The sequence below is a fragment of the Cryptomeria japonica genome, chromosome 6, assembly GCF_030272615.1.
Source record: "Cryptomeria japonica chromosome 6, Sugi_1.0, whole genome shotgun sequence".
NCBI lineage: Eukaryota > Viridiplantae > Streptophyta > Pinopsida > Cupressales > Cupressaceae > Cryptomeria > Cryptomeria japonica.
Window position 1 is genome coordinate 139,694,169 of NC_081410.1, and position 10,959 is coordinate 139,705,127.

Genomic DNA, 10,959 nt, shown 5'->3' on the forward strand with positions numbered 1-10,959 from the left:
TTGTAGATGGGGGTGTCAATTCCTCATCCCCAAGCCTCTTCCTCTAACTTAGTTTCAAGAATGGATAACCTAATTAAACAATTTTGAATCAAGCAATAATCTCCTCAATATTATGTATAATACTAAAATACTATATGTGTGTGTGTGTGTGTGTGTGTGTGTGTGTGTGTGTGTGTGTGTGTGTGTGTGTGTGTGTGTGTGTGTGCATAACAACAAAGAATGAGGTGCAGGATATGACTATGAGATTTTGTAAAGAAATTGAAGATAGGAAGAAGAATGAAGAAGAATTGACCAGAAGACTAGGTGATACAGCAAATGAGAACACAAGACTTAGCTATGAAAATGATTTATTGAAGATAGATCTGATGCACACCAGAATGACTCCAATGAACTAATGAGGCAGAAAGAAGTCTTAGAAAGAGAACTAGAAACTGCAAATCAACATAAAGAAAAATTCAAGAAAAGCTCAGAGGAACTTGGTAACTTGCTGAAGAATCAAATTCCTAAAGGTGACACTTCTGGAATTGGCTTTGAAGTTGGTGAAAGCTCTGGTACTGCAAACACACAGGATCACAACAAACCAGTAAGGCAACCTAATGCTTATAAATTCAATGGAAAATGCTTTAACTGTAATAAGTATGGTCATAGAGTAAATGAATGTAGATCTAGAAATTATCAGAATATCAACATACCCACCGGTCAATGTTCAAAATGCAACAAAGTTGGTCACAACTCTGAAAATAGCAGAATGAATGTGAGATGTTATGTTTGTGGAAGATTTGGACATTTATCTAACCAATGCAGAACACAAACCGGCATAGGTTATGGGAAAGCTAATCAGAAGAATAATGTGACTTGTTATGCATGTAACAAGATTGGGCATATTGCAAAATTCTGTAGAAGTAAAGGATCACCGACAGACAACAAAAGTTCTAGCTTCAAAGGTAAAGAAAAAGTTGAAGAGGTTAAGCTAGAATTCTCAAAACAATAGATTAGAAAAGCTAATCTAAATATTGGGAATACTCCTCCACCGGTAGAACCAATCAATGCTTCACTGGCAGGACAAAGTGATGCTTCACCGGTAGGACAGAGTAGTGCTCCACCGACAGGAAGTTCTTCATCAAATTGAAGAAAGTTTCCTTGAGGGTTTGGCAATATAATGACACATGTGCTATTATTCCCTTGGTTAGAGATGAGAAGTTGGAAATTACTTCATTACCGGCAGACAATGTTAAGTGAATACTTAACCAGCATGCATTAAATGTGGTAGATGGCAAATAAACACTATAAATTTGTAGTTTTGGCTCCATTTCATTTCACCGTGATTTCAAACATTTGTAGAGCATGAAATTTGCAGAGCTAAGGGATTTCAAGCAAAGAGGCGAAGCATTTCAAGCAATCAATCCATCCAAGACAGAAAAAGGTATTTATCAACATGGCATCCACCTCTGCACTTGAATATATAGCAAACCCTACTGTAGTCGAGGTTATAAAACGCCCTAGGCCCGTATTTCAACTAGTTCCCGAGGTAGCAAAGAAAGATAACAATGTAGGTGCTTTCTCTCAAATACCAAAAGGAGTTGTTTTTGTTGAAGACCCCAGAATTTACATTCACTGTAACATAGAGGAATTGGGAGATGAAGAGATCAAAACAATGTATAAATCTGTCATATGTGATAATTCCGGAAATGTGAAACCGGAACATAAAATCATTGAAACCCTAGGATTTACTGAAATCCTCTGCATTCCTGAATTTCCCAAGGATGTGATTAGGATAGTCTTAAGAAGAGTACATGGTGAATTTTTCTGGTTAGATGCAATTCACAAAACCACCAAAGAAGCTGTGAAAGCTGTCACAGGGTGATCATCCACCGGTAAAAGACCAGACAAGACTAAAAAGGTCTCCAATGACCTAGTAACTAAGCTAACTGGTGCTACATTTGATAAAAGGTCCTTAAGAGTCAATGATGTAACCAACACCAATGTAAGGTTTATCAACATGATATTAGGGTATAAGGCAACTCATGCAAACAGACTCAATTCAGTTTCAAGTTTATGCATTAAGAGTGCTTATGACATGATCACAGATAATGTAAAGATTGATATATGTGAGTGGTTGAAGGATGAGTTAATTGACAACTTAGGCAAGATTAAGAAGGATAAGAAAGGAACTTTTAGATTTGGAAATCTGCTAGTATGTTTGATGCTACATATAACCAAACAGGTTCCTGGTATAGGCTATAAAGTACTTGGATTTGATATACCGGTAGGAAAACAATTGATAGAACTATTCAACAACATGGGTGAAAACAAAGAAAATAATATCCATGAATACTTTCAAGCACTTACGGCCAAAATGAAGAAGAGAATCAGATTATCACAGAAGATTGTTGACAAGTACAAGGATGATATATGTTTTGTAATAAAAAAGGATGAGATCTGGATGGAAGAAGTCATCCCAAGAACAATTTGGGTAACAGAGATGGGCTATGAGATAGATGATCATATAATTGAGACTTATGCTAAAGCACTTCTGGAAGCTCCAAATGAACCAAAGGAAGAAGTATTTGGTAGTGCTGAGACCATAGAAAAACAAATTCAATCTAAGAAGAGAGTGAAAAAGGTTGAGGCAGTTGTGAGAAAAGGGTCTAGACAGGCAAAGGCTATTAAAGAAGATGTATTAAAGCAAACCGGTATCACTGAGGATGAGCTAGGAACTCTATAGCCTGAGACTCACCTATCACTGGTAGGCACTTCTTCGGAGAGTGGCATGCCTGCAACTTTCAAAAGAGTTGTAAGGAAAAGAGATCCCTCACCGGCAACCACACCCTCACCTAGGAGGACAAGACAGAAACAACAAGCAGTAAGATCTCTGGTTAAAAAGACTACACCGAAGAAGAAATTGACACCCAAGAAGAAGAAGAGCACAAAACAAAATTTGGCCCCTCTTGACATACTGTTGAATGAAATTACAGAGGAAGGGAAACTGAAAAATATAGAGAAATTGTATGACACTCTGACTGTAGATGAAAAAGAACAAGTAGAAAACAATGTTATTTTGCATATGGACATGTATAAGAAATTTTTGATGGAAGTTGTAGATGAAGTACCAGATGAACTGTTCAAAAGACTGGAAGCTAGAAGACAAGCTATTAAAGAGCTTGATAAGAAAATCAAAATTGAAAAGTTACTAGCTGTTTATCCAGTAAACTCACCTAAAGAAATTGATGATTTAATTGTTGAAGCCAACCAATCGTATTCTCTACTGCACACCGGCACATTGCTTTAATGGTTGGAAGAGTTAATGAGATAATTGAAGAAACAAAAAATGCATGGGACATATTTCTTGTTGAGAAAGAAAAACAGGAAGAATACAGGAACCCCAAACCAATAAAGGTATATTAGAAGGAGAGAGACAAAGGAAAAGGAAAGGTTGGTGGACCTCCGAGTATCAAATTAAAAGACAACTTACCCCCACCTCCTTTTACATCACCGGTAACAACAACTACAGAAGATCAACTGGCAGTTGAAGGTATGGATGTAGAGGATGTCAATCCTAATCCTGAAGCCTTATACATAGTGGATGTTGATACATAAAAGATCAACATTGTGGTAGATAAAGATACAACTAGTAAGACATACATGGCTAGTGAGTGATGGGATGGGGTTTGGGATAGACTAGCCTAGTCTATGCTCTTGGATCCTTTCCTTGGATAACCTAGTGTTCTCCTCACACCCTAGGGTCTCTAGGACTTCCTTTTCTTGAGGAATCCCCTGACATTGCCCAATCCACCCACCAATGAGTTGCTTTGCTGGTCCTAAGGTCTCACCTACTCATGAGACTCAAAATCCCTTACTATGGCTAATAAGGGCTAATCTTGTTCCACACCTTCCAAGGTCTTAGAAAGGTTGTTTCAAGTCTTAAACCATGTTTTACATCCCTTCATGTGATCCCAAGAAGTTGCTACCTTCATCCTTTCTACCGATTTCACTGTTTTGTGATTTTGCTTACAAAACAAGGCTACAAGGATTAGGACCAATTAGGCCTCCTAACCGGTCTTCTAGGGCTTTCTCTCACAAACGATGCATACACAACCCAAACTCCAAAAATGGACTGCTAATCAATTGGCAAGGGCTCAAGGATTTTCTAGGTTTTGGGCCTCCAAGTGGTCGTATAGTGCCTAGGGCAAATTTTGGGGTTTTACAAGGGTTTTATGAGGGTTTTGTAGTCTACCTGGGTCACAGTGAAGGTTTTGTGTGTTAGCCACCTTGTTTGGATTGGTGGAGGCTCCTCCTTCACACCAATGCTACTTCAAACACTCCTCTACACTTCCTCCAAAGGATGCACTCTCCACTATTCAACCTTGCTCTCCAAGACCTCTGCAATCTGACCTCTCCTAACCAGGCACTGTCTAGTCTCGCCTAGGAGTAGGTCTTTTCTTGGCCTTCCTACATTTTGAAGGGCCCTTCTTTCTTGGGACTACTGTACAGGGTCTTCACATCCATTCCCCATGGTTTCATGGTGGTTCCACAACAGGGAATGGAGTTAAGACTTCATTTACACAATCCTATCCAAAACTGGACAGTAAGAAGACAATTTGCAAACTATTTACAAACTCACACAATCTGCAAGTAAAAACCTAAACTAATTGCTTGAAATGAAATTATTTACAACATGAAAGACAAACCACATAGATTCAGACATTTCTCAATCCATTAACTTGCTTATTTTCTTCATTCAAACTGACTGGTAACAATTTCACAGTCTCAGTCTGTTATACTTGCTAAGGTCATACAATGTCTGAAAACCAACCCTTTCATTTAGGGTTTGTAAGTACTTATACTACCTATACCTCAGTATGTGTTCCCAAACTAGGGTTTTCCATGCTAACCTAAAGAATTTGACATTATGGTGGGAAAGTTGCTTGACAACTTTTAAAAGTTGTCATGCAACTTTTGAGCAACTTTCCCAATGTTGCTTTTCATGATTCCTAGACCCACAATGGGCCAACCTAAGGACACCGCCATGCTATAAAAGACCCCTAAACACTTCCAGGACCCACATACCCTCCATTTTCAAGAAAATCATAATCTTGACTCATGACCCCTAAGATCTCCACTAGGACCCTAACTAGGACCTAGTCTAAAAGTTGTCAAGCAACTTTTGAGCAACTTTCCCAATGTTGCTTTTCATGATTCCTAGACCCACAATGGGCCAACCTAAGGACACCGCCATGCTATAAAAGACCCCTAAACACTTCCAGGACCCACATACCCTCCATTTTCAAGAAAATCATAATCTTGACTCATGACCCCTAAGATCTCCACTAGGACCCTAACTAGGACCTAGTCTAGCACACATGAGCTCATAGCTCTTATTCATGTACAATGGCTTCATAAGAAGCATAATACCAACAAAAACAAGAAAGAGAAAGAGTTTGGAAGGGTGCTCCTGCACCATACTCCCCCTTTGCACACAACTTAAGAAATAGAAGAAGAGATGAGAGCCGGGTCTATTCCAAGTGCCTTGAACCTGCTCTCCTCCACCCATGTAGCTTCAAATAGTGGTTGATCTGCCCATTTCACTAAATGCTCCATGTAGACCTAGTGTCTGGTTGACTTCTTCACTCTTGATTCCAATATCTCCTCTGCTTTAAGCTTCTTCACCTATGGTAAGACATTCACATCAAGGTCCTGCAGTACCTTGGCTTGGTTCGTAGTCTGCCCTTCTATCTCACCCTTATACATGATCAGGTCAGCTACATTAAACACTGGTGATATAGAAAAATCTGAAGGCAAGTCAACTTTGTAGGCATTCTTACCATATTGCGACAGGATTCTACAAGGTCCTACTCTTCTCATCTGCAGTTTGGTAGGCTTACCTCCTTGCACCCTAGCTTTGCTCAGATGTACCATCACATAGTCACCCACCTTAAACTGAACTTCTCTCCTTTTCTCATCCACTTTGGCTTTCATTTTTTGAGTGGATTCAAGGATGGCCTTCTTAACCTGCTCTTGAACTTCCTTGATGGTTTGAGTGAAGTCTTCTACTTGCCCACTCTTCATTTCCAAACTACCAAGGTCTCTCAACTCACATACTCCTCTTGGATGTCTACCATAGACAACCTCAAAAGGACTTTTACCAGTGGTTCTATTCACACTGTCATTATATGCACACTCTGCTTGAGAAATGATTAGGTCCCATGTTTGGCCATATTCCTTAGTTAAACACCTCAACAGGTTACCTAACACCTTATTGATGACTTCAGTCTGACCATTTGTTTGTGGATGGTAAGCTAAGCTAAATGACAAGTTAGTTCCTAGTCTCCTCCATAATGTTTGCCAAAAATGACCCATGAACTTACTGTCCCTGTCTAAAACAATGCTTAAAGGGAGTCCATGAATCCTAACAATCTCTTTGAAGAAGAGATGTGCAACATAGCTTGCATCATGTGTGGTCTTACATGGGATAAAATGACTCATTTTGGAAAATCTATCTACTACCACATAGATGTTGTCCATACCTATTTTTGTCTTGGGAAGTCCTACTACAAAGTCCATGCTTATACATTCCCAAGGTCTATTAGGAAGCGGTAATGGTTGATATAAACCGGCATTGCTTGATCCACCTTTGGCTCTTTGGCATACTCCACATTATTCTACATATCTTTCACATCCCTTGGCAACTTTGGCCAATAGTAGTACCTCTGTACTAAATCTAAGGTCTTATTAATCCCAAAGTGTCCACTCAAACTGCCATTATGTTTCTCTTGGATGAGGTTCTCCCTCATACATCCCCTAGGTACACACAACTAGTTACCCTTAAACAAGAGACCATTTTGGAGAGTGTAATCTGCATACTCACCATGGAAATGGTTCTCAAACTCTTTGCAAACATTATAAGTTGTTGAAATGTCTTCATTCCTTCATAGAGGTCTTTGAAACCTTCTATGCCTATGCTTTGCAACTGTAATTCTTAAACTGTCAACAACTTTCTGCTCAATGCATCTGCCACCCTATTAAGCTACCCCTTCTTATGTTTGATGGTAAAGGTGAAGGATTGGAGGTATTCCATCCATTTTAGATGCCTTTTACTTATCTTCTCTTGAGTGTTAATGTAACTCAATGCCTGATTGTTAGTGAACACTACAAATTCCTTTGGAAGTAGGTAATGCCTCCATTTCTTTAATGACTGCACTAATGCATACAACTATAGGTCATAAGTTGAGTACTTCTTCTTTGCTTCATTAAGCTTCTCATTGAAAAATTCCATAGGTCTTCCCTCTTGACTCAACACACCACCTACTGCAATTCCACTTGCATCACACTCCAAAGTGAATAGCTTATCAAACGTAGGTAGGAGAAGGATAGGTTTTGTGGCTACTTCCTATTTCAACAATTGAAATGCTTTGTCTGCCTACTCATTCCATTTAAACTTAGTTTTCAAACCTCCCTTAATGGTGTCAAGGACTGGTGCACATTTACCACTGAAATTCCTCACAAATTTCCTATAGAATTGAGCTAATCCATGGAAACTTCTAACTTTAGTCCCTGTTTTAGGTGCAGGCCAATTCAAAATTGCCTCTACTTTTCTTGGATCCATCTTCAAGGTTCCTTTGGACACCACAAATCCTAAGTAAACCAGCTCTTGTTTCAAGAAGTCACACTTCTCAAGGTTGATGGATAGTTTCTCCTCATGCAACCTTTCTAAAACTAACCTCAAATGCTCAAGGTACTCTTCTTTGGTTCTGCTATAGATGAGAATGTCATCTATGTACACTACCACAAATCTGCCTATGAACTCTTTCAACACCTCATTCATCAACCTCATGAAGGTGCTTGGAGCATTAGTAAGCCCAAATGGCATCACAAGCCATTCATACAATCCATCTATGGTTTTAAAAGCAGTCTTCCTCTCATCACCCTCCTTAATTCTTATCTGGTGATAACCACTTTTAAGGTCTAGCTTGGTGAAATACATAGCCCCTCCTAAACAATCCATCAGATCCTCTATTCTAGGAATAGGAAACCTATACCTTATGGTAATCCTATTGATTTCTCTTGAGTCAGTGTATAGTCTCCACTTACCTCCTTTTTTTGATGCTAGCACTACCGAGACTGCACATGGGCTAATGCTCTTCTTAATCAGTCCTTGTTCCAATAACTCCTGCCCTTGCCTTGCTACTTCCTTATTCTGGTTAGGTGTGAGCTTATATGCAACCTTGTTAGGTAAGGATGCACTGGGAACAAAGTCTATCTGATGACTTATAGACCTTCTTGGTGGGAGTGTTGCAGGTGCTCCATCACTCACTATGTCCTTAAACTCTTGCAACATCTGCTTCACCTCCTTGGGTACTTCTGCCTGCAACTTGTCTTCTTCCTCCCTTGGCTTCACAAAGATGGCACACTTCACTATCTCCTCCTCATGTAGCAAACTCAAGAGTTCCTTACCAGTAGCCATTAAAACACTAGGTGTTTTTGAAGTGCCCTCTTCATCCTCTGTCAAAGACTGAATCTTGAAAGTCTTATTGTCCTTCTTGAATGATATGGAGTTCTCCTCTCCATCATAGATCACCTTCCTATCAAATTGCCAGGGTCTTCCTAGAAATAAATGACATGCATCCATAGGCAACACCTCACAAAGGATCTTGTCCTTGTATCCTCCAATAGAAAACTCTACCCAAGTCTGCTCATTGACTAGCACACTCTGTCCTTTGTTCAACCAAGTCACTTTGTAAGGATTGGTGTGGGGTATTCTTGTGAGTTTCAACTTTCTCACTACCTCTTCTGAGATGATGTTGTTAGTTGAGCCTGTATCAACTATCACCTTGCACACTTAACCTAGAACTTTGCATCTCACCCTAAACAATGCTCTCCTATGTTTGGGTTCCTCCTTAACTGACTGTCTGATCAGAATCCTATTGAACATCATATTCTCACCAACTTTTAATTCAATCTGGTCCACATTCGGTGTCTTGCTGCTTGAAGAGTCTTCTTGTGCATAAACAACCCTCTTTCCACTATTTGATGAGGTAGGCTTGTCAAGACATCTATATGTCGGGTGTCCCAATTGTCCACAATTGTAACACTTCATAGTTGCAAAATAGGAGTTACCTCTACCGGTACTTCTACCCCTATTTGGACCACCTTGTGCACCTCTTCCTCTAGAATGCCCTCCTCTGAGATTGGTTTCACTATCATGCTTAGTCAACTTGGCTTCTCCTTGGTTCCTTGGCTTATTTGTCTTGCTTTGGTAACCACCTCGGTGATTCACTTGGTCTCTACCTCTACCTCTACCCCTGTTATGGGAGTCTCCTTTCCTTTTGTTCCTCTCTTCTACCTCCTACACTGAAGAGTTACTTTACCCTTGGTGTCTTCATCCCAAGGTTCATGTGTTATCTGATCCACCACTTCCTATAGTTTATCCCTTATCTCACTCATTGTTGCTTCAAGGAGTCTATTCTTCTCCTTCTATTCTTCCACCTCTCTAGCCAGCTTTGCATTAGTAACCATTTTGCTCTCCCCTACTGATTCACCAGTATATAGAGACATACACAGTCCAACAAGTCTTTCACTTGCTCTGATACCAATCTGATGGGATGGGGTTTGGGATAGACTAGCCTAGTCTATGCTCTTGGATCCTTTCCTTGGATCACCTAGTGTTCTCCTCACACCCTAGGGTCTCTAGGACTTCCTTTGCTTGAGGAATCCCCTGAAATTGCCCAATCCACCCACCAATGAGTTGCTTTGCTACTCCTAAAGTCTCACCTACTCATGAGACTCAAAATTCCTTACCATGGCTAATAAGGGCTAATCTTGTTCCACACATTCCAAGGTCTTAGCAAAGGTTGTTTCAGGCATTAAACCATGTTTTACATCCCTCCATGTGCTCCCAAGAAGTTGCTACCTTCATCCTTTCTACCGATTTCATTGTTTTGTGATTTTGCTTACAAAACAAGGCTACAAGGATTAGGACCAATTAGGCCTCCTAACCGGTCTTCTAGGGCTTTCTCTCACAAATGATGCATACACAACCCAAACTCCAAAAATGGACTACCAATCAATTGGCAAGGGCTCAAGGATTTTCTAGGTTTTGGGCCTCCAAGTGGCCGTACAGTGCCTAGGGCAAATTTTGGGGTTTTACAAGGGTTTTATGAGGGTTTTGTAGTCTTCCTGGGTCACAGTGAAGGTTTTGTGTGTTAGCCACCTTTTTTGGATTGGTGGAGGCTCCTCCTTCACACCAATGCTACTTCAAACACTCCTCTACACTTCCTCCAAAGGATGCACTCTCCACTATTCAACCTTGCTCTCCAAGACCTCTGCAATCTGACCTCTCCTAACCAGGCACTGTCCAGTCTTGCCTAGGAGTACGTCTTTTCTTGGCCTTCCTACATTTTGAAGGGCCCTGCTTGCTTGGGACTACTATACAGGGTCTTCACATCCATTCCCCATGTTTTCATGGTGGTTCCACAATGGGGAATGGAGTTAAGACTTCATTTACACAATCCAGTCCAAAACTAGACAGTAAGAAGATAGTTTGCAAACTATTTACAAACTCACACAATCTGCAAGTAAAAACCTAAACTAATTTCTTGAATTGAAAGTATTTACAACATGAAAGACAAACCACACAGATTTAGATGTTTCTCAATCCATTAACTTGCTTATTTTCTTCATTCAAACTGACTGGTAACAGTTTCACAGTCTTAGTCTGTTATGCTTGCTAAGGCCATACAATGTCTGATAACCAACCCTTTCATTTAGGGTGTGTAAGTACTTATACTACCTATACCTCAGTTTGTGTGCCCAAACTAGGGTTTTCCATGCTAACCTAAAGAATTTGACATTATGGTGGAAAAGTTGCTTGACAACTTTTAAAAGTTGTCATGCAACTTTTGAGGAACTTTCCCAATGTTGCTTTTCATGATTCCTAGACCCACAATGGGCCAACCTAAGGAC